The sequence below is a fragment of the Erinaceus europaeus genome, chromosome 18 (assembly GCF_950295315.1).
Source record: "Erinaceus europaeus chromosome 18, mEriEur2.1, whole genome shotgun sequence".
Taxonomy (NCBI): domain Eukaryota; kingdom Metazoa; phylum Chordata; class Mammalia; order Eulipotyphla; family Erinaceidae; genus Erinaceus; species Erinaceus europaeus.
Genome location: NC_080179.1, coordinates 13487379 through 13512634, shown reverse-complemented (window position 1 = coordinate 13512634; position 25256 = coordinate 13487379). Strand labels below are relative to the sequence as shown.

The 25256-nt window shown below is 41.2% G+C and overlaps 1 pseudogene; it reads right to left on the bottom strand.

The window, feature by feature from the left end:
• Positions 1-558: 558 nt before the first annotated feature.
• On the bottom strand, positions 559-25216 carry LOC103123573 (cytochrome c 2-like; annotated as a pseudogene).
• Positions 25217-25256: the final 40 nt, after the last annotated feature.

The window sequence follows — 25256 nt, the reverse complement described above, 5'->3', positions numbered from 1 at the left end:
TTTAAGTGGGTGTTTTGGCCTATTTAGAACTAATATTATTTCCATTATAAGATCATTTTATGTGGGATGCATCTGCAAAAGCCTACCGCCTCCTTGGCCACTGGAGGCTAGGATGGGGCGGCCGCCAGAGGTCTAGGGAGGCACCTGAGGGTCGGGGATGGGCACGCGGAGGAAGACACGACCCCAGGAATGCTTCAAAGAGACAACTCAATTTCACTGGGGTGAGAACAGATTTATAGATGGTTTAGAAAAAGAAGAAAAGGGGCAAAAAGGGAGAGGACCAATAGGGGAAGGTGAGTCCAAATAAGGAATATTGGGGAGAGGTCCATTTCTGGTACATGGAACAAGGTGGCTAGTACAGGAATTTATGGTCAGGCTGGTCCTGGTGAGTGGGGCTAATCTTATCTCTGGCCAGGGGGCTTCTTTATTGCAGGGCAGTGATCCATTCCGCTTCCCCATAAGCCAAGGGGGGAAGTACCAGCCAACCTCTTTGTAGAGGGAACCCAGGATTCAACCCCCTCAAGGCCTGGGGTCGCCTAGGGACCACTCCCCACAATTTTATGAAGATGTTGCCTGTTTAAAATACTGAATAAGATCTTCTCTCTCACTCTTTTTTTTAGATCAGGAAGATCATTTTAATTCCAGGAATGTATTTCTTCGAGTTTTCCAAATATTTCTGCAGAGTTCCCTCTCCCCCAGATAATACCAATAAACTTGAAAATAATAAGTTCCTGTAGTTACATTTATAAATCTTATTTACTGATATGACCCACATATGGAAACAAAAGATTACTCTGAACATTGGTGGAGAACGTATAGTGTGGAACTATACCCCTGTAATCCTATAATCTTACTAAACTACTATTAAATCACTAATGAAAATAGGGAAAGTTAATAAAAGAAAAATAAAAAGAATAATTTTAGACTAATAGAAAGGCTATTATAAACAAAAATATATTTTTTCACCTACAAGAAATTACAAAATTAGCCTTTTGTGTTCTACTCTGTGACTTCCCTGTAGAAATTCAATACCCACGTTATTTAGTATTATGAACAAACAACTCAGAAGTGTTTTGCCTAAGTAGTAACCCATCCTCTCAGAATCATATAAATTCCTTCTAAAAAATATTTTGCAAGTAATTTAATCCAGCTCATCATTTTTCAGATTTGTAAACCAAAATAAATGGCAATAACTTGTGCAAAGATATGATTGGAATCAATAATCTCTGATGATCAACTCATATTTCCACATTTTTGCTGTACATCATAACAACAAACCTTTGTATATTTCTCTACCAAAATATATTGTTTCAAGAAAATATTTAAAAATCTACTTCCTTTTCCTTTTTTTTTTAAATCAGCCAGAACAAAAAATAGACAAAGAGAAATAAAAATGCTAAGTCGAAAATGACAAAAATTTTGAAGAAGCACCTGTAACTTCTAACCTTGGAGTTTGTACATATAGCCATCCTACATTTGTATAATCAGAAGGCTACTGATGACATACAATTTTGTCCAAAGTAAAGGGATACCCATTACTAATGTTCTTGGAAGGAGAAATTATTTTCCAAAGTAGGTGGCAAATCCTAAGGAGTTAAATCATAACCTTCTAGTTGGTTGCAAAGAGGAAAGTAGATATTGGTGGGTTGTGAATCTCTTCCTAAAGTCAGTCGGACACCAAAGTCAAAGGAACGAAGAAGAAAACACACAGACATGGCCTCTTCAAAAGAACATTACCTTGTTATAGGACAGGAAAGAAGCAAAAGGTGCTTGATAAAGCTATCACTGCCAGTTTTTGTTATCTAAAGATATGTGCCATAAATTCTAATAAATCATGCACACTCAGACACATACACAAATCTCCTAACAGAACTGTAATAGGTAAGTAGCATATTTATTTACCCACCCACTATAATTGCCCCTGGTTCCCATCTGCAGGGCAAAAACTTCACAAGTGATGAAGGGAGCTACAGGTGTTTATCATTCTCTCTCCTTCTTTATCTCACCTTCACTCTTAATTCTGTATCAAGAAAAGGAAAAAAACAGAGAGAGAGAAAAGAGAAACTGCTGGGAATGGTGTTATTTGTCATGTAGGCACCAAGTCCCAACAATACCCCTAAAAATAAAATAATACAGAGTTAAATAAAAATACATATCAGAATATACATGCTATTCAGATAAAAATCATGATCACATTTCCATGGAGTTAAAAAAAAAAAAGTTGGGGGCTGGGAGGTAGCGCAGCAGGTTAAGCACACATGGCACAAGGCATAAGGATCCTGGTTCGAGTCCCCAGCTCTCCACCTACAAGGCGGTTGCTTCGCAGGCAGTGAGGCAGGTCTGCAGGTGTCTCTCTTTCTCTCCTCCTCTCTGTCTTCCCCTCCTCTCTCCATTTCTCTCTGTCCTGTCCAACAACAACAACAGCTATAACAACAATAACTAACCACAACAAGGGCAACAAAATGGGAAAAATAGCCTCCAGGAGCAGTGGAGAAAAATAGTGGAAAAATAGCCTCCAGTTCAGCAGGCGCTGAACACACCAGCGATAACCCTGGAGGCAAAGAAAAAAAAAAAGTCTTTTACCAGAAACCAACAAGTACATAAAGGGAAACACTGACCAAAAAAATGCTCAAAGCCACTGATTGTCAGAGAAATACAAATGAAGAGAATGATGAGCTACCTCTTCACGTATGTACCCATTTGTGACTAAGTGTCTTACGAAGTCACAGCTGTAAATTGGCAAGTTTTTAGGTGATAAAAACAAAACTTGTTCCTCTCCACTATTCCAACCTTTGGGTCCATGATTGCTCAACAATTTGTTTGGCTTTGTATGTTAACTCTTTTCAGTCACCAGGTTCCAGATGTCATCAGGATGCCGGCCAGGCTTCCCTGGACTGAAGACCCCACCAGTATGTCCTGGAGCTCCGCTTCCCCAGAGACCCATCCTACTAGGGAAAGAGAGAGGCAGACTGGGAGTACGGTCCGACCAGTCAATGCCCATGTTCAGCGGGGAAGCAATTACAGAAACCAGACCTTCTACCTTCTGCAACCCTCAATGACCCTGGGTCCATGCTCCCAGAGGGATAGAGAATGGGAAAGCTATCAGGTGAGGGGGTGGGATATGGAGATTGGGTGGTGGGAATTGTGTGGAGTTGTACCCCTCCTACCCTATGGTTTTGTTAATTTATCCTTTCTTAAATTAAAAAAAATAAAAACTTGTTGCTTTAACACAATCCCCATCCCCATCCCCATCCCCAGTGACACACCTCAGCTGCTAATCCCTTGCCATGCCACCAGGAATTGGCTGGCATTTATTTTTCTAGCTGGCTGTGGGAGCCTGAGCCAACCACAGGGCTTTGATTTCAGCTAGATTTTTTTAAAATTTATTTATTTTTATTTATTCAATTTTTTTATTTTTGAGAGAGATGCAGAGAGAGAGAGAGAAACACCAGAGCACTGCTCAGCTCAGGTTTATGGTGGTGTGGGGGAACCTGGGACTTAGGAGCCTCAGGCATGAGAGTCTGTTTGCATAACCATTATGCTGTCTCCCCCGCCTCAGCTAGATTTCTTCCTTAGACAGTAGTGGGACCTGTGGGCAGTTCAGTATCCCTGAGTTCACAAGGTAAGCATGTAGATCTACTGCCCAGCCACAGTCAACATGTTCTGTTTCGGGTTTGGAGCCAGTGGTCAATGAGTATGGCTTTTTGAGTCCCGAGAATCTCTCCCTCACCCTTTTCCATCCACTAACCACATGGGTCTGCACTCACCTGTGGCTTAGTGAGTTTCTGAAGAAATCTTGGTTATATTGTGTTGACTTTTCAAGTGATTTTCACTGCTTTTTCTACTTGATTGGGAGAAGGAGCTGAGACAGCTGTTACTCTACAGCCACACCTTCAGAAGGCTCCTGGTTCCTGTTACAATATTTAAAGTCCACATGATGTAGGGTTGTTGCTACGATTGTAAATATAGTATAAATTGTATCCTAAAAAAGCCATATGAGACATAGACTTTTCTTTAAAACATGAACATTTCCAGGACTGACAAAAGAACTCACTGGGATAATAATGTACCTGCTTTACCATGCGCACTACCCAGGCTCAAGTCTGCCCCCCCAACACACACTACATTGGAAGAAGTGCTGCATGTGTCTCTCTCTGTCCTCTAAGATTCAAAATAATAATATAAAAATAGGCAAAGAAAAAAGAAAATGTCAACCCAAAGGTAGCCCCAGAAATGATGAGAGAGGAGTTTCATACATACATACATACATATATATACATATACATTTAATAGGACACCATGTCTGTGTTCTGTGTGTAACTATGTCTAACTCCTCACAGAGACCCTCTAGCACCACATGAAATGTTCATTATTTTTAATTTTTATTATCTTTATTTATTGGATAGAGATAGCCAGAAATCAAGAGGGGAGGGGAGGTAGAGAGGGAGAGAGACAGAGACACCTGCAGCCCTGCTTCACCGCTCATGATGCTTCCTCCCTGCAAATGGAGACCAAGGGGCTTGAACCTGGGACCACCTGGTCCCCTGTGATGTTTATTATCTAACCTCATGTCCACTTTGTACATTTCATACTATGTGAATGGCATCAGCTTCACATCAAAGTTCTTTGTTGTTGTTTTTCCCCATCAGGATTACTGCTGGGGCTCAGTGCTGGCAGTATGTTCCTGGTGGCCATTTTTTACCTTTATAATTTTTTATTATTTATTTATTTTTATTTGACAGGACAGAGAGAAACTGAGAGGGGAAGGGAGATAGAGAGGGAAAGGGGCCAGGTGGTGGCACAGCTAGTGGACATAACATGTTACAATGCTCAAGGATGCAGGTTCAAGACCCCAGTCCCCACCGGCCGCGGAAAGCTCTGTCTCTCTCCTTCTCTATCTCCCCCTTCCCTCTTGATTTCTGGCTGTCTCTATGCAAAAAATAAATTTTTTTAAAAAAAAATTTGTTTTAAACAGAGGGAGGATAGAGAAAAAGATACACATCTGAAGACCTGCTACGCCGCTCATGAAGCATCACCCCTACCGCCCAGCACCTTCCCGTCATGCTGTATGGGCTAAGGCCTTCTGCCTCAAGGAGGCCTGTTGACGCAGTTATTCAGTAACTCAGACATTCACCAGATACCATTCTTCAGAGAACAGGAACTGCAGCAACGTGAAACCTGTGTTACTGCATGTAGTCAAGAATTCCAAAGTTCTATACAAAGCTCTTAATAATTAACGAAATGGAACAGCAGAAAAACAGTATTGCGAGAATATATCAATAAGTAAGGCATTATGAATCACAGGATTGCCAACAAGGAACATATGCATGGGGAGAATTCGTGAGTGGTGGAGCAGTACTGTGGTCTCACTTCTCTGTCTCTCCATCTGTCTTTCACTCTCTGACTTAAAAAGAAAAAACAGGGCACCGGGTGGTAGCACAGCAGGTTAAGTGCACATGGCACAAAGCACAAGGACTAGCCTAAGGATCCTGGTTAGAGCCCCCGGCACCCCACCTGCAGGGGGGGTCACTTCACAAGCAGCGAAGCAGGTCTGCAGGTGTTTATCTTTCTCTCCCCCTCTGTCTTCCCCTCCTCGCTCCATTTCTCTCTGTCCTATCCAACAATGACAGCAATGACAACAATAATAACAACAAGGGCAACAAACTGGGAAAAATGGCCTTCAAGAGCAGTAGATATCCCCACACCTATGGACATCTAATCTTTGACAAAAGGGCCCAGACTATTAAATGGGGAAAGCAGAGTCTCTTCAACAAATAGTGTTGGAAACAATGGGTTGAAACATGCAGAAGAATGAAACTGAATCACTGTATTTCACCAAATACAAAAGTAAATTCCAAGTGGATCAAGGACTTGGATGTTAGACCACAAACTATCAAATACTTAGAGGAAAATATTGGCAGAACTCTTTTCCGCATAAATTTTAAAGACATTTTCAATGAAATGAATCCAATTACAAAGAAGACTAAGGCAAGTATAAACCTATGGGACTACATCAAATTAAAAAGCTTCTTCACAGCAAAAGAAACCACTACTCAAACCAAGAGACCCCTCACAGAATGGGAGAAGATCTTTACATGTCATACATCAGATAAGAGTTTAATAACCAACATATATGAAGAGCTTGCCAGACTCAACAACAAGACAACAAATAACCCCATCCAAAAATGGGGGGAGGACATGGACAGAATATTCATCACAGAAGAGATCCAAAAGGCCGAGAAACACAGGAAAAAATGCGCCAAGTCTCTGATTGTCAGAGAAATGCAAATCAAGACAACAATGAGATATCACTTCACTCCTGTGAGAATGTCATACATCAGAAAAGGTAACAGCAGCAAATGCTGGAGAGGGTGTGGGGTCAAAGGAACCCTCCTGCACTGCTGGTGGGAATGTCAATGGGTCCAACCTCTGTGGAGAACAGTCTGGAGAACTCTCAGAAGGCTAGAAATGGACCTACCCAATTCCTCTCCTGGGGATATATCCTAAGGAACCCAACACATCCATCCAAAAAGATCTGTGTACACATATGTTCTTGGCAGCACAATTTGTAATAGCCAAAACCTGGAAGCAACCCAGGTGTCCAACAACAGATGAGTGGCTGAGCAAGTTGTGGTCTATATACACAATGGAATACTACTCAGCTATAAAAAATGGTGACTTCACCATTTTCAGCCGATCTTGGATGGACCTTGAAAAAATCATGTTGAGTGAAATAAGTCAGAAACAGAAGGATGAATATGGGATGATCTCACTCTCAGGCCGAAGTTGAAAAACAAGATTAGAAAAGAAAACACAAGTCGAACCTGAAATGGAATTGGAGTATTACACCAAAGTAAAAAACTCTGGGGTGGGTGGGTGGGGAGAATACAGGTCCATGAAGGATGATAAATGACATAGTGGGGGTTGTATTGTTAAATGGGAAACTGGGGAATGTTATGCATGTACAAACTGTTGTATTTACTGTTGAATGTAAAACATTAATTCCCCAATAAAGAAATAAATTTAAAATAAAAAAAGAGCCGTAGATAGGTAGTGCAGGCACCGTGCCCCAGAGATAGCCCTGGAGGCAAAATATATATATATATATGGAGAGAGAGAGAGAGAAAGAGAGAATAGAGTCTGTAGGGAAAGGAGGAATCATGAACGGATGGAACACTAATGATAACCTTGGCAAAAAGAAAAGAATTGGTAAGACAGACAGACAGATAAGACTATTGGAAAAGTGATACAAATTTTTGCATAGGAAACATGGAGGGGCCAGATGGTGGCACACCTGCTTATGTGCACGCATTACAGTGCACAAGGGCTTGGGTTCAAACCCCCGGCCCCCACCTATGGGGAGCTTCACATGTGGTGAAGTAGATCTTTCTCTCGCTCGCCCTCCCTTCCTTTCTCTGTCTCTATCCAATGATTAATTAATATTTTTAAAAGCACATATAAAAAAAGAAAACATGGAAAAAATACATCAGGATTCTTTCAACAACCCAATATATGCATGTCTATGTGTATACATGCACATATGCACGTACATATATATATATATATAGAGAGAGAGAGAGACATCACGATACTGAGGCTTCTTCCAGCACAGGAGAGGTGGGGCTCAAACCTGGGCTGTGTGTGCAACAAAGCAGGTACATTATCCAAGTGAGCCATCTTGTCAGTCCCCTAACTCTTTTTCTTTTTTTTTATTATTTATTTTTATTGATTTTCCCTTTTGTTGCCCTTTTTTTTTATTGTTGTTGTAGTTATTGTTGTTGTTGCTATTGTCGTTGTTGGATAGGACAGAGAGAAATGGAAAGAGGACGGGAAGAAAGAGAGCGGGGAAAGGAAGAGAGACACCTGCAGACCTGCTTCACCGCCTGTGAAGTGACTCCCCTGAAGGGCTCAAACAGGGATCCTTATGATCCTTGTGCTTCGCGCCACATGCACTTAACCTGCTGCGCCCTCATTCCCTAATTCTTAAGTAATGTTACAGTCAAGGCTTTTTACAGCTTTTAAATGTTTAACTACAGTCATCAGGATGCCGGCCAGACTTCCCTGGATTGAAGACCCCACCAATGTGTCCTGGAGCTCAGCTTCCCCAGAGACCCACCCTACTAGGGAAAGAGAGAGGCAGACTGGGAGTATGGACCGAACAGTCAACGCCCACGTTCAGCGGGGAAGCAATTACAGAAGCCAGACCTTCTACCTTCTGCAACCCACAAGGACCCTGGGTCCATGCTCCCAGAGGGATAGAGAATGGGAAAGCTATCGGGGGAGGGGGTGGGATATGGAGATTGGGCGGTGGGAAAAAAAAAATGTTTAACTACAATCTATAATAATAAAATCTATACTTGTAATGAGTTTTAAATTTCAAATTAATGCTATAAAGCAATAAAGTTCTCAAAATAACCAAAATAACCATAGGGAAATAAGAATTACTTTATAATCAATCTAGACATCAGTATTTCAGAGATTGATTGCTCTTGAAATAGGATAATAAAATTACAAAAATACTATCGATGAATATTAATCTAAAGTTAAAGGGCCAAATAAGTGGAAACAATAAGTAAATTTTAAACTGCTTCACTCGATCTATCAACTGAAAGTCCTACTGCAATAATTCAATTCAGTTCTGACACTAAACACTTAAAGTTAGCACAGACATTATTGTCCCAAAAAAGACTGTCCTCACTCCACACAGAAAGTGCAAGTTTGAGAGTTGGGCAGTAGCGCAGCGGGTTAAGCGCACATGGCGCCAAGCACAAGAACTGGCATAAGGATCTTGGTTTGAGCCCCCGGCTCCCCACCTGCAGGAGAGTCACTTCACAGGCGGTGAAGCAGGTCTGCAGGTGTCTGTCTGTCTCTCCCCCTCTCTGTCTTCCCCTCCTCTCTCCATTTCTCTCTGTCCTATCCAATAATTACATTAATAACAACAATAATAACAATAACAACAATAAAAAGGGCAACAAAAGGGAAATAAATAAATATAAAAAAGGAAAGAAAGTGCAAGTTCAGTGATTCCCCAGGCCATCCAAATTTCTGACCAAATTTAAGAGTTCCCAAGACCTCATTAAGTTCAATAATTCACTCAGAACAGAATTAAATTTGATTTTATTGATAGTTACAAATCAAGTAAGTTAGATGAAGAGATCATATAGAGATACTAGAGTCCAAAAAATAGTCTCTCATTACTGATACTGCATAATAAGGGTTGAGCATCTGCCCCCTTAAATTCATGTGCTCCTGAATTATAAAATGCAAACAGAGCTTCCAGTGTAGAGTGCCTAGAATTTTCACTAAGACTTCGCTACAGGACTTCCAGGAGAATGGAAGAATGGGGAACAGAACTGATCTCCCCAAAAACAGCAAGTATCTACAACTATCGAACTTAACAAAACTCACCAACTACAACTGAGCCATCTGCAGGAGCACCACAGCCTCAGGCACCCAGTAGCAGATGCTGTCGTGACCCCATCCTGACTTACCTGGGCACACGACCTCACCTGTATCCCAAAGGCTCACCTCTCCACTAGGGAAAGAAAGAAACAGCTAGGGGTCGGGAGTCGGGCGGTAGCATAGCGGGTTAAGTGCTCGTGGTGAGAAACAACTAGGGGTATAGATTGACCCTCAACACCCATGTCTAGCAGAACAGCAATTACAGAAGCCACAACTGCCACCTTCTGCACCTGGTTGAATGCACATTTTACAATGAGCAAGGACCTGGGTTCAAGCCCCCAGTCCCCACCTGCAGAGAGAAAGCTTTGCAAGTAGTGAAGCAGTGCTGCAGGTGTTTCTCTGTCTCTCTCCCTCTCTAGCTCCCTCTTCCCTCTTGATTTCTGGCTGTCTCTAGCCAATAAATAAATAAATAAATATATTTTAAAAATTTAAGAATTTTGGTACTTACTCCCAGAGGGATAAACAGGGAGCCTTCCAATGGAGGGGATGGGATACAGACTCTTGGTGGTGGGAACTGTATGGAATTGTACCCCTGTTATCTGACAATCTTGTTAATCATTATTAAATCACTACAGAATTAAAAAGATGTAAAGTGGGTGGGGGAGACAGCATAATGGTTATGCAAACAGACTCTCATGCCTGAGGCTCCAAAGTCCCAGGTTCAATCCCTCACACCACCATAAGCCAGAGCTGAGCAGTGCTCTGGTGTTTCTCTCTGTGTCTCTCAAAAGTAAAATAAATATTTAAAAAAAAACTAAAAAAAAAAAAAAAAAGATGTAAAGCATCCTTAACAAAGACTTTACTTCATTCTGGCGTGTTTCAGTGTAAGTGTTTTGTCAAATATATATTCTGTAGTGTGAACCTTTATTATAGGTTTCCCATAAGTAAAAATTTGCTGAATTCAAAACATGTTTCTCAGAGTATAGTTTAGTTTAGTTTAGAACCAGAGTCATTGTAGATAATGATTAGTTACATCGAAATATGGCCATGCAAACAGAATGGGCCCCATAATTCAGCAAGACTAGTATCCATACAAAATAACCAAGTGCAAACAAAATACACACAGGGGACACAGAACGTGAAGCGAAGACTAGGGCTGTGCAGCCGTAAATAAGCAGCACTAAGGTGAGTGGAAAATCACTAGAAGATACAGTAAGCAAGTGGTGACTGCCCTGGGTGTTTCAGAGGGAGCGTGGTCGTGCCAATACCTTGAGTTTGCACCTCCAGTCTCCAAGACTGTGAAACCATAATTTCTTGCTATTTTAAGCCACTTAATTTAATGTGTTCAGAATGCTACACTATTCCTGTGAAGTGAATATAACTCTTGAATACTAAGATATATTAGTAACGACCTAAAATAGCAGGTTCAGCATATACCGCCCACTTTATCCATGTGGGGTGGGGTGAAGTTTGTCTGGAAGCAAAAGCAGTCTAGGAACCAACCTTTTACCAACTGGCCATCCTAGTGAGATGCGCCGCTCCCTCCCAAGTGAATGAACACTTTGGTAAAACGAAAGCCAGCAGCCTTCTTTCACAAACGTTGCTTTCTCCAAAATTCCAAATGACAAACACTTCCTATATCATAACTATTTATAATATACGCATCTAATAATTCGCTTTTTCTGTTTTAAGTGTCTGAAGCAAGGCTTTTGATTACTGAGGAGTCCTCTTCAAAGATGTCCCTCTCAAATAAATACACTGTCACCTACAAGACAAGATAAAGAGCCAGCCTGCCCCTTCTATGAAGTTCCTATTTTATTTCAGAAAGTTTAGGAAGACCTAAATAACTGACCCTCTGAATAACAACTTGCTTTTTCCCTTTCCTTGTTTTAATTATCACTTCTTTTAATTCATCAATAAAATGTGAACTCAAGAAGTCTTAGGTACTGCACTCTTAACCCCAATAAAAGCAGAATAGAGAGCCAGTGATGTCTCTCAGTAGAGCACAGGACCCTCAAGGGTGAGGTCCTAGTTTTGATTCACAGTGCTGCATATGCCAGACCTGACTGGTCTTCTAGTCAACTCCAGTCACTCCACATAAAATAATAAATACTAAAGTAGTCTGGGAGGTGACACGGCGGATAAAGCATTGGATTCTCAACCATGAGGACCTGAGTTCAATCCCTGGCAGCACATGTACCAGAGTGATGAATGATTCTTTTTCTCTCTCCTCCTAGCTTTCTCATTAACAAATAAGTAAATTATTTAAATAAATAAATGCTTTTTACAACAAAGAATAGGTCAATCCAAAGACAGAAAGACTACTGGTTGTCAGGAGCCTGGGTAAGAAGAAATGGGGAGGGGGGCCCAGCAGTAGTGCACCAGGTTAAGCTCACATAGTACAAAGCGCAAGGACCTGCGCAAGGATCCAGGTTTGAGCCCCCACTCCTCACCTTCAGGGGGGGATTGCTTCAGAAGTAAGTCTTTCTCTCCCCTTCTCTATCTTCCCCTCCTATCTCCATTTCTTTCTGTCCTACCCAAATAAAAAAAATGGAAAAAATGGCCTCCAGGAGTAGTGGATTCGTAGTACAAGTAGCAAGCCCTGGCGATAACCCTGGAGGGAAAGGTAGGAAGGAAGGAAGGAAGGAAGGAAGGAAGGAGGGAGGGAGGGGGGAGGGAGGGAGCGAGGAAGGAAGGAAGGAAGGAAGGAAGGGAGGAAGGAAGGAGAGCGCGAGTGATGGAGGGAGGGTGAGGGAGGGAGAAAGTGGAGTGGTTTCTTAATGAGTGTAGAGGGTCCTTTAGGATAATAAAAACTTTGAAATTACAGAGCAGCGGTAACTATACAACACTGGCTGTGCCAAGTGTTACTGAATGATACACTTCTGCTTTCTTTTAAAGATGTATTTACTTATTTTCACAAGAGAGAGAAAAATAAAGGTGAGTATTGTTCTACTCAGCTCTGGCATTTGGCAGTGTTGGGAGTCAAACACGGAGCCTCAGGCATGCAAGGTTTGTGCTCTAATGCAGAGCAATTTCTTCAGCCCTAAATTTCATATTTTAAATGGATAGCTTTACATCATAGTAATTTCATCTCAATAAAAAAGATCATAGTTGGACAATGGTTCATCTAATAGAGTGCTCATTGCCATATGCATGGACCTGGGGGTTAGCTCATGAATGGTGGCCTGGTGCTGTGGCATCTCTTCTCTTTCCCTTCCTCTCTGTCTCTCTCTCTCTATCAAAAAAGGACAAAAGGAAGACTCAAGTGGGAATGGTGGAATCATACAGGCTTAAAGACCCAGTGAAAGGGGTTCGTTGGTGGCACATCTGGTTGAGTACACATGTTACAATTAAAAGGACCTGGGTTCAAGTCCCCAGTCCCCACCTGCTTCATGAGTGGTGATGCAGGGCTGCAGTTGTCTCTGTCTCTCCCCCTGTCTCCCTATCCCTTCCCTCTCAATTTCTGACTATCTCTAGTAAACAAATAAATAAAGATAATAAAAGTCTTTGAGGATTCGACTTCCGGAGGCGGAGCTACGAGCAGCAGATCGCTTTCTCTCCTCTCCTCTCCTCTCCCGGATCAACTAGGAATACCAAAGGAGACCACCCGGACCGAAACAAGACAGGACTAGAATGACCACAGAAACCCAGTAAATCACCCGTGAGTACAAACACGCGTGGCTGGTGACAGAGAGGAGAGAGGGGCCTAAGGAGAGATTAAGTGACTGCTAACAGTTCCACAGTTTGTCAGTGGAGACACCACCTCCAGTCTGCTCCACCAACAAGGGGACAGCTGAAGGGAGGAAAGGACTCCCCAGAGACTCTCCAAGTGCAACTCTGAGTCTCCATTGCTACTACCCTCAGAATCTGGAGCAGCAACAGGGAGGGACACCAGGGGACAGAGATCTAACTGGGAAACTCAGGAGAAGACCTATACCTCAGTGGCATAGCTGAGGGGCTGTGAAAGTCTCTTTGCATAACCACTGGATTATCTCTGCCACACCCTGCTATATCTCTTGGTCAGGAGTCAGTGATTAAGCTAAGAAGCCTATTGATAGTTTAAAAGCCCTCAGGCTCCCATAGCCTACAGGGGAAAAAAAAAAGGCTTTTACACCACTGAACTGCAACTCAGGGATTGAAAAAACTGTTAACTTATATAAAATGGTTAAAACAACAAGAAAAAATATTGAAGACTCGAACCAGGACACGAGTCCAGCTAAAAGTCCTCCAGAGGGTGAAGCACAAAACAACGAGTTCAACATCCAAACATTAGCTAAGGAAATAATAACAGGAGTGAGTAAAGAATTTGAAAAAATTGTAATCAGAAATGCAGGAACAACAAATGAGAATATGGAAGAAAATTCTAATTATCTCATGGTTATTAGAGAGCTGAAAGCTGAAATCACTGAGCTAAGAAGGCAACTAGCTGAATAAGCTAAAACAGTATCAGAGCAGGGCAACAAAATAGATGAACTCCAGAAAGCAGTAGAGGGCAGAGAGAATAGAATCAATGAGGCTGAAGACAGAATTAGCAAGATTGAGGATGAATTAGAGACAACTAAAAAAGAAGTAAGAGATCTCAAAAAGAGATTAAGAGATACTGAAAACAACAACAGAGTCCTATGGGATGACTTCAAAAGAAACAATATACGTATTATTGGCTTACCAGAGGAAGAAAGAGAAGGGGAGGAAGAAAGCGTTCTCCAGGCCATAATAGCTGAAAATTTCTCTAGTCTAGACAACACCAAAGACATAAAGATTCAAGAAGCCCAGAGGGTCCCAAACAGAATTAACCCAGACCTAAAGACACCAAGACATGTCATACTTAGATTGGAAAGGAATAAGGATAAAGAAAGGATCCTCAAGGCTGCAAGAGAAAAACAAAGAGTCACCTACAAAAGAAAACCCATAAGCTTAGCAGCAGACTTCTCCATACAAACACTACAGGCCAGAAGAGAATGGCAAGATATCTATCGAGTGCTCAATGAGAAAGGCTTTCAGCCAAGAATACTATATCCTGCTAGATTGTCATTCAGACTAGATGGAAGCATCAAAACCTTCTCAGACAAGCAACAGTTGAAGGAAGCAACCATCACCAAGCCTGCACTGAAAGAAGTTCTGAAAGGTCTCCTATAAACAACCAGACCACCACAAATAGGACATATATCAAAACACTCTAAAACTCTACAAGAATGGCGTTAAAATATCTTCAATCTTTGATATCAATAAATGTCAATGGCCTGAATTCACCTATTAAAAGACACAGAGTAGGAAGATGGATCAGAAAACACAACCCAACAATATGTTGTCTACAAGAAACTCACCTAACGCAACAAGACAAACACAGACTTAAAGTGAAAGGATGGAAAACTATCATTCAAGCCAATGGCCCACAAAAAAGGGCAGGAACAGCTATTCTCATATCTGACATGATAGACTTTAAAATAGATAAGATTAAAAAAGATAGGAATGGATACTACTTAATGCTCAGAGGATCAGTCAATCAAGAGGACTTAACAATTATTAATATCTATGCACCCAATGAGAAGCCATCTAAATACATCAAACTTCTACTGAAAGAGCTACAACAATATATTAACAGTAACACAATCATAGTAGGGGACTTCAACACCCCACTATCTCAACTTGACAGATCATCCAGGCAGAAAATCAGTAAAGACATAAGGGAGCTAAATGAAGAGATAGATAAACTAGAACTATTGGACATTTTCAGAGTCATTCATCCCAAGAAACTGGAATACACATTTTACTCAAATCCACATGGATCATTCTCAAGGATAGACCATATGTTAGGCCACAAAGACAGCATCAGCCTATTCAAGAGCACTGAAATCATCCCAAGCATCTTCTCAGACCAGAGTGGAATGAAACTAACATTTAACAATCAACAAAAGATTAGTAACAGTCCCAAAATGTGGAAGCTCAACAGTACACTTCTTAACAACTTCTGGGTCAAAGAGGAAATCAAGGAAGAAATCAAAATGTTTCGAGAGTTCAATGAAAATGAAGACACAAGCTATCAAAATATTTGGGACACAGCTAAAGCAGTCCTAAGAGGGAAGTTCATAGCTATACAAGCACACATTAGGAAACAAGAAAAGGCACAAATAAACAGCCTGATTGCACATCTTAAAGACCTAGAAGAAGAACAACAAAGGAATCCTAAAGCAACCAGAAGGACAGAAATTACTAAAGTTAGGGCAGAAATAAATAACATTGAGAATAGGAAAACCATACAAAAGATCAATGAAAGTAAATGTTGGTTCTTTGAAAGAGTAAATAAAATCGACAAAGCTTTAGCCAGACTCACAAAACAAAAAAGGGAGAAGACCCAAATAAATCGGATAGTAAATGAAAGAGGAGAAATCACAACAGACACTGCAGAAATTCAACATATCATGCGAGGCTTCTATGAACAATTATATGCCACCAAGCTAGAGAACCTGGAAGAAATGAATGATTTCCTAGATACTTACCAACTTCCAAAACTAAGTAAAGAGGAAGTGGATAACATGAACAGGCCCATCACAGCTAATGAAATTGAAACAGTTATCAAAAATCTTCCCAAAAATAAAAGTCCTGGACCAGATGGTTTTACAAATGAATTCTACAAAATTTTCAAAGAAGAACTAATACCTCTACTTTTAAAAGTCTTCCAGAAGATTGAAGACACTGGAATACTCCCTGCCAGCTTCTATGAAGCCAACATCACCCTGATACCAAAAGCAGACAGGGACACAACCAAAAAAGAAAACTACAGACCAATATCTCTGATGAACATAGATGCAAAAATATTGAACAAAATTCTAGCCAACCGGATACAGCAGTATATCAAAAAAATTGTTCATCATGACCAAGTGGGGTTTATCCCAGGCATGCAAGGTTGGTTTAATATACGTAAATCAATCAATGTGATCCACCACATCAACAAAAGCAAGACCAAAAACCACATGGTCATATCAATAGATGCAGAGAAAGCCTTTGACAAAATACAACATCCCTTTATGATCAAAACACTACAAAAAATAGGAATAGATGGAAAATTCCTGAAGATAGTGGAGTCTATATATAGCAAACCTACAGCCAACATCATACTCAATGGTGAAAAACTGGAAGCATTTCCCCTCAGATCAGGTACTAGACAGGGATGCCCACTATCACCATTACTATTCAACATAGTGTTGGAAGTTCTTGCCATAGCAATCAGGCAGGAGCAAGGAATTAAAGGAATACAGATTGGAAGAGAAGAAGTCAAACTCTCCTTATTTGCAGATGACATGATAGTATACATAGAAAAACCTAAGGAATCCAGCAAGAAGCTTTTGGAAATCATCAGGCAATACAGTAATGTGTCAGGCTATAAAATTAACATTCAAAAGTCAGTGGCATTCCTCTATGCAAACACTAAGTTAGAAGAAATTGAAATCCAGAAATCAGTTCCTTTTTCTATAGCAACAAAAGCAATAAAATATCTAGGAATAAACCTAACCAAAGAAGTGAAAGACTTGTATACTGAAAATTATGAGTCACTACTCAAAGAAATTGAAAAAGACACAAAGAAGTGGAAAGATATTCCATGTTCATGGGTTGGAAGAATTAACATCATCAAAATGAATATACTACCCAGAGCCATCTACAAATTTAATGCTATCCCCATCAAGATCCCAAGCACATTTTTTAGGAGTATAGAAAAAATGCTACAAATGTTTATCTGGAACCAGAAAAGACCTAGAAAAAAAGACCTCGAGATTGCCAAAACAATCTCGAGAAGAAAGAACAGAACCGGAGGCATCAGACTCCCAGATCTCAAACTGTATTATAGGGCCATTGTCATCAAAACTGCTTGGTACTGGAACATGAACAGACACACTGACCAGTGGAATAGAATTGAGAGCCCAGAAATGAGGCCCCACACGTATGGACATCTAATCTTTGACAAAGGGGCCCAGACTATTACATGGGGAAAGCAGAGTCTCTTCAACAAATGGTGTTGGAAACAATGGGTTGAAACATGCAGAAGAATGAAACTGAATCACTGTATTTCACCAAATACAAAAGTAAATTCCAAGTGGATCAAGGACTTGGATGTTAGACCACAAACTATCAGATACTTAGAGGAAAATATTGGCAGAACTTTTTTCCGCATAAATTTTAAAGACATTTTCAATGAAACGAATCCAATTACAAGGAAGACTAAGGAAAATATAAACCTATGGGACTACATCAAATTAAAAAGCTTCTTCACAGCAAAAGAAACCACTACCCAAACCAAGAGACCCCTCACAGAATGGGAGAAGATCTTTACATGCCATACATCAGATAAGAGTTTAATAACCAACATATATAAAGAGCTTGCCAGACTCAACAACAAGACAACAAATAACCCCATCCAAAACTGGGGGGAGGACTTGGACAAAACATTCACCACAGAAGAGATCCAAAAGGCCGAGAAACACATGAAAAAATGCTGCAAGTCTCTGATTGTCAGAGAAATGCAAATCAAGACAACAATGAGATACCACTTCACTCCTGTGAGAATGTCAGACATCAGAAAAGGTAACAGCAGCAAATGCTGGAGAGGTTGTGGGGTCAAAGGAACCCTCCTGCACTGCTGGTGGGAATGTAAATTGGTCCAACCTCTGTGGAGAACAGTCTGGAGAACTCTCAGAAGGCTAGAAATGGACCTACCCTATGACCCTGCAATTCCCCTCCTGGGGATATATCCTAAGGAACCCAACACATCCATCCAAAAAGATCTGTGTACACATATGTTCTTGGCAGTACAATTTGTAATAGCCAAAACCTGGAAGCAACCCAGGTGTCCAACAACAGATGAGTGGCTGAGCAAGTTGTGGTATATATACACAATGGACTACTACTCAGCTGTAAAAAATGGTGACTTCACCGTTTTCAGCCGATCTTGGACGGACCTTGAAAAAATCATGTTGAGTGAAATAAGTCAGAAACAGAAGGATGAATACGGGATGATCTCACTCTCAGGCCGAAGTTGAAAAACAAGATTAGAAAAGAAAACACAAGTCGAACCTGAAATGGAATTGGACTATTACACCAAAGTAAAAGACTCTGGGGTGGGTGGTGGGTGGGGAGAATACAGGTCCATGAAAAATGATGAATGAAATAGTGGGGGCTGTATTGTTAAATGGGAATCTGGGGAATGTTATGCATGTAAAAAAAAAAAAAAAGAAGTAGAAACGCAAAGCAGAAATTGACTGAGTTTGGAGTATGGCACCAAAGTAAGAAAGCAGAAGTACACTAGAGTTTGCAGTGAGTACCTCCCTAATACTTCCTCTCCACTTTTCCAAGCTTTGGGTCCATGATTGCTCAACAATTTGTTTGGCTTTGTATGTTAACTCTTTTTTCAGTCACCAGGTTCCAGGTGTCATCAGGATGCCGGCCAGATTTCCCTGGATTGAAGACCCCAGCAATATGTCCTGGAGCTCAGCTTCCCCAGAGCCCCACCCTACTAGGGAAAGAGAGAGGCAGACTGGGGGTATGGACCGACCAGTCAACGCCCATGTTCAGTGGGGAAGCAATTACAGAAGCCAGACCTTCTACCTTCTGCAACCCACAATGACCCTGGGTCCATGCTTCCAGAGGGATAGAGAATGGGAAAGCTATCAGGGGAGGGATGGGATATGGTGATTGGGCTGTGGGAATTGTGTGGAGTTGTACCCCTCCTACCCTATGGTTTTGTTAATTAATCCTTTCTTAAAAAAAAAAAAAAAAAGAACAGGGCTCCATCTCCAGACAGGCATTGCTGAAAGGCTCCTGGTGGCATCCCAGGTATTCTGACACATAGACTGGAAAGGAGCTCCACAGTGAAGGTGGGTGGTGATGTGTAAGAATTTAGCTAGAAGCATCATAGTGTTCTTGGTGAGAGTGAAAAGTCAATTGCTGGAAATTAAATGCACTGTGAAGTGGCAAAAAAAAAAAAAAAAAGTCTTTGAGGACAAACTTTAAAAAAAAAAAAGACCCCGTGAAAATCCTGGTGACTAAATAAATAAAAATTCCTTTCCAAATAGTGAAATTGGGGTCTATAAAAAATGGTAGGCCCGGGAGTCGGGCTGTAGCGCAGCAGGTTAAATGCAGGTGGCGCAAAGCACAAGGACTGGCATAAGGATCCCGGTTGGAACCCCGGCTCCCCACCTGCAGGGCAGTCGCTTCACAAGCGGTGAAGCAGGTCTGCAGGTGTCTAGCTTTCTCTCCTCCTCTCTGTCTTCCCCTCCTCTCTCCATTTCTCTCTGTCCTATCCAACAATGACAACAACAATAATAACTACAACAATAAAATAACAAGGGCAACAAAAGGGAATAAATAAATCAAATAAATATTTTTTAAAAAATGGTAGGCCCTCCTTGAACAATTCTAAACAAAGTTTTATAGTTGTACTTCTGGAGCAAATGCTAATAGCTGGTATATAACATCGATAGAATATTAAATTACTCTGCAAGTATTAATTTACTTACCCTTTTCATATATTTTCAGTTCAACCCTAAAATGGTTTCTCAGTTTAATTTTTATCTGACTACCCACTTGCCCACCAATAAGAAATTACTGAACACACTTTTTCAAGCAACGTACAACATTCTTCCAACACTACTGCAAATAGAAGCCTACTGTCATGCCACTGACATGACCAGTTTTTCTCCTCACTCATTACTGACTTGTAGCTAGATTGTGCTTCTTCTAGCTAAACATATTGCAAACAATGAAATATTTTTATAGCCAAAAACTTACACCACAGAGGACTGCTAATTTCTCTGATCAAAAAGATGGTCAGTTATCCAAGTGCAGGCTTTATAATATATACATCAATATTTCAGAAAAACAAATATTAAGACTTTTAGTGCTTCAAATGAGAAAATAATTTATCAATTCGTGTGCCTTCTTTGCTACAGAACATCTGCATCTCTCCATTCTAATGTTTACCTTTGCTCTTTTTTCCTTCAGTATAAGAAAATCCTGGTGCTTGTCCTGTTTCTCTACCAAAAAGGCTCCAAAAATTTGGTCTGCTCTTGTGTTTTCCACCGTGTGACTGGCACTGAGCACATTTACAAATAACTATCTCCTTGCCTGCTTGAAGCATTTCCCATTTTGTTGTGCAATGAAACCTTAAATCACAGATAGAATCAGTTTGAAACTTTGATTGAATGGAATATTAGTGACATTAAAAAAAACAGAATTTAAATGATGCATGCTTTAAAGTTTGAGTGCTCAAAAACAGATACAACATACAGTTCATCAAGGCTTAATGAGTGACCAGGGGTTAGTAGAGTGGATTAAGCGTTAGACTCTCAAGCATGAGGTACCAGGCTTAATGCCAGGCATCACATACACCAGAGTGATGCTCGGGTTCTATCTGTCTAGCTATCTTTTAAAAAAATATTTATTTATTCCCTTTTGTTGCCCTTGTTGTTTTATTGTTGTAGTTATTGTTGTTACTGATGTCATTGTTGTTGGATAGGACAGAGACAAATGGAAAGAGGAAGGGAAGACAGAGGGGGAGAGAAAGACAGACACCTGCAGACCTGCTTCACTCCCTGTGAAGGGACTCCCCTGCAGCTGGGGAGCCAGAACTCAAACAGGGATCCTTACACCGGTCCTTGCGCTTTGCACCACATACGCTTAACCAAATGCGCTACTGCCCAACTCCCCTATCTTGTTCTCTGCCTTTCTCTTAATCTCACCAGCTTTGTTTTAGATTTCTAACTTTAGCTACTTCAGAAACAGCTATCAACATAAGCCTGGTTTTACCTCATTTTTCAAATAACTACAGTAATTAATCTAGGCTAATAAAATTTTCACTTCCGAAAAATACATATGGGAAACATGATGTGAAGCATATAAGTAGTTTAATATTCCCTTGCTTAAAAAATTAAGATAGCGGGAGTTGGGCAGTAAGGCAGCAGGTTAAGCGCACGTGGCGCAAAGTGCAAGGACCAGCATAAGGATCCCAGTTCCAGCCCCGGCTCCCCACCTGCAGGGGAGTCGCTTCACAGGTGGTGAAGCAGGTCTGCAGGTGTCTGTCTTTCTCTCTCCCTCTCTGTCTTCCCCTTCTCTCTCCATTTCTCTCTGTTCTGTCCAACAACGACATCAGTAACAACCACAATAATAACTACAACAATAAAAAAAAAAAATTAAGATGGGGGCCAGGCGGTAGTGCATGGTGCAAAGCCCAAGGGCTGGCTCAAAGATCCTGGTTTGAGCCCACGGCTCCCCACCTGTAGGCGTGGGGGGGGGGGGTTCACTTCACAAGTAGTGAAGCAGTTCTGCAGTTATCTATCTTTCTCTCCCCGTCTCTGTCTTCCCCTGCTTACTCGATTTCTCTCTGTCCTATCCCACAATGATAGGAGTAACAACAATAATAATAGCAACAATGATAAATAACAAGGGCAACAAAAGGGGGGGAAATGGCCTACTGGAGCAGTGGATTTGTAGTGCAGGCACTGAGCCCCAGCAATAACCCTAAAGGCAAAAAATAAAATAAATTTTTTAAAATTAAGATAGGGCTGAATAAATTAATTAATCATAAATTAATTAGCTGATTGATTAATTAGAGAGGTCCAGCAGTGGTAAAGCAGACTTTCATTTGTAAGGTATCTGAGGTACCATGTTCATTCCACAGCATCACCTTAAACCACCTGAGCTGATCAGTGCTCTGGAAAAATAAAAATAATTTAGTTAGCTTTTAAATTAAGGATAGGACAAACTGAGAAGTATGTTATTTATTATTAATTAGTACAAATGCCTGCAATAATCTGTAAAATTAAAATCCATACAGAAAAGAATGGTCAAAGCTAAATAATATACAATTTCCTATTTATTTTATATTCTCAACTGTAAGTATTATCTGAAAGCATTATCTAAAAGTAGTCAGAAATAACACTGAGTTCAGTCATGGTAAGTCTCTGCTACTTATATAGTGGAATTATACAGTTCTATGTAGGAAAGATGTATTAATGCCTGGTGATAAATTTATATCACCAAATTTTACAAAGATATTTAAGACTTTCAAAAACTGTTATATAGTTAAATAGATGCTTCTTCCACCAAAAAATGTAAAAATTAAAATAATTCCAACATATTCAAAAATACGGTTAGAAATGTAATCTGGTACTACAACAATAAAACAACAAGGGCAGAAAATGGAATAAATAAATATTTTTTAAAAAAGAAATGCAATCTGGGTTTTGTTTTCATGATCTTTTAAGTTCTTTGAAAGACAGGTTCTGGGAAGACAGAGTACAGATGGGCTTCAACGTGAGGTACTATTATAGAAACTATGATTGCACCTTATGCTTTGCCAATATAATTGTAAGTAATTTTCACCTCCATAAATTTATTGAGAAGATGTTTTTTTAATATTTTTATTATTGGATAGAGACAGAGAAATTGAGAGGGGCAAGGAAGATAAAGAGATAAAGAGAGAGGCACCTGCAGCCCTGCTACAGCACTCATGAAGCTTCTCCACTGCAGGTGGGGACCAGGGGCTTGAAACTGTGTCCTTGTGCACTGCAATGTGAAAGCTTAACCAGGTGCGCCACTACCTGGCCCTTTGAGAACAGACAATGTCTATGCTATTCTGCAAATACTGAAAGTTACAATACTGGTTTGTAAAATTTGCATATTACTCAATAATGCTGGTACTTCATTTATATTGACAATAACTTGCCTTTTTTGTAGATCACTGAAACTGGCTCATTTTACATAGAAGTGGGATGTCCTAGAAGATGTTTGGTGATCTGGCATTGTGATTTTTTAATTTATTTTGAGTAAGAGAGATAGATATATTGAAACCAGAGCACTACACAGCTTATGGTGGTGCTGGCGGTTGAACCTGGCACCTCAGACTCTCAGGCATGAATGTCTTTTCCATAACCATTATGCTGTCTCCCCAGCCCCAACCTACAAAATTTTTGTTTTTTAAATATTTATTTATTTATTCCCTTTTGTTGCCCTTGTTTTATTGTTGTAGTTATTATTGTTGTTGTTGATGATGTCATCGTTGTTGGATAGGACAGAGAGAAATGGAGAGAGGAGGGAAAGACAGAGAGGGGAGAAAAAGACACCAGCAGACCTGCTTCACCGCCTGTGAAGCCGGGATCCTTAGGACAGTCCTTGCGCTTTGCACCACATGTGCTTAACCCGCTGCAATACGGCCCAACTCCCTAAAATTTTTATCTTAATTACTTTAAGAACCCAAATTAGTGTCAATATCCCAAAAGGAGGAAAATAATTTTCTCTGGGTAGTAGTAAAAAAAATTATTTAATATTTTAGATATAATAAAAATGAACTTTATCAAGAAAAGCTTACTTTTCCAAACTCCACTTCTACATATGAGTTCTATCAAATCTCAAATTAAGTACAGAATTCAGTGAGGCCTCCAGCCAGAGAAAATAATTAGTTTCAGTATATTTGTATAACACTGGCATAGTCAAGGTCGAGTGTAAGAAGTGACAGAAGAGGACAGTGGATCTGACTCAAATATTTTAAGAATGAAAACTATAGACACTCAATAACATGATCATGGATTCTGCGTGCTGTGGTGGAAGTTTTTCGTAATAGCATCCTAATGAGGCCCGAGACAAATCACTTCAAATCTACGATCCTGGACTCTCACAGACGGATGTCTTTGGCCACTTGCCCTTTTTTTAAAAAAAAATTTTTTATATTTATTTATTTTCCCTTTTGTTGCCCTTGGTTTTTTTTTTCTCATTGTCGTAGTTATTATTGTTGTTGTTATTGATGTCCTTGTTAGATAGGACAGAGAGAAATGAGAGGGGAGGGGGAAGACAGAGAGGGGGAGCGAAAGACAGACACCTGCAGACCTGCTTCACCGCGGGAGCCGGGGCTCGAACCGGGATCCTTGCTCCGGTCTAACCTGCTGCGCCACCGCCGACTCCCCGCCACCTCCCCCTCTAATGAACTTTGACCCGAGATGGGAGCAGAAGCCAGCTTTCCAAGCTCCCCATCTGGATCCATCAGAAGTGACTTCTGAGCAGCGCGGAAGGGTCAGCTGAGAATCTTTCCGCCCCCAAATCAGAGTTTGAGGCGAGGCCACTCCTAGCAACGGTCCGACCAGGCTGAAGCTCAGGTGAGCCTGTTACACAGGGGCCGGCGGAGGCCCGGGGTGCGAGGCACTTAGTCCCGGGCCGGGCGGCGGCGCAGCGGGTTAACCGCACGTGGCGCAAAGCGCAGGGACCGGCGTAAGGATCCCGGTTCGAGCCCCCGGCTCCCCACCTGCAGGGGAGTCGCTTCCCAGGCGGTGAAGCAGGTCTGCAGGTGTCTGTCTGTCTCTCCCCCACTCTGTCTTCCCCTCCTCTCTCCATTTCTCTCTGTCCTATCCAACAACGACAGCAATGGCAACAATAACAACAAGGGCAACACAAATGGGAAAATGGTCCCCAGGAGCAGTGGGTTTGTAGTGCAGGCACCGCGCCCAGCAATATCCCTGGAGGCAAAAAAAAAAAAAAAAAAGCACTTGGTCCAAAGGGGCTGTTCCCACCCCTCCTCGGGTCAACATTGGCCCAGACGCCCCTGCCCATCGCCACTACTCAATCTGCTGCTTCTACACCACTGCCCCACCTACCAGGAGACCAGCAGCTCCACCCTCGCCAACCCCAAAGAACCCCAAGCGTTCACCTGGGCCTCTGCTGTGTCAAAGCGGGAAGCTCTAAGTCCAGGCTGGACTTCCACACGGCGCCCAACACACGCACGCGCATGCGTAACAGTCTGCCGTTGGGCACGTGCTTCCCTGGGCGCCACGCGCATGCGTAACAGTCAGCCGTTGGGCACGTGCTTTGGGCACGTG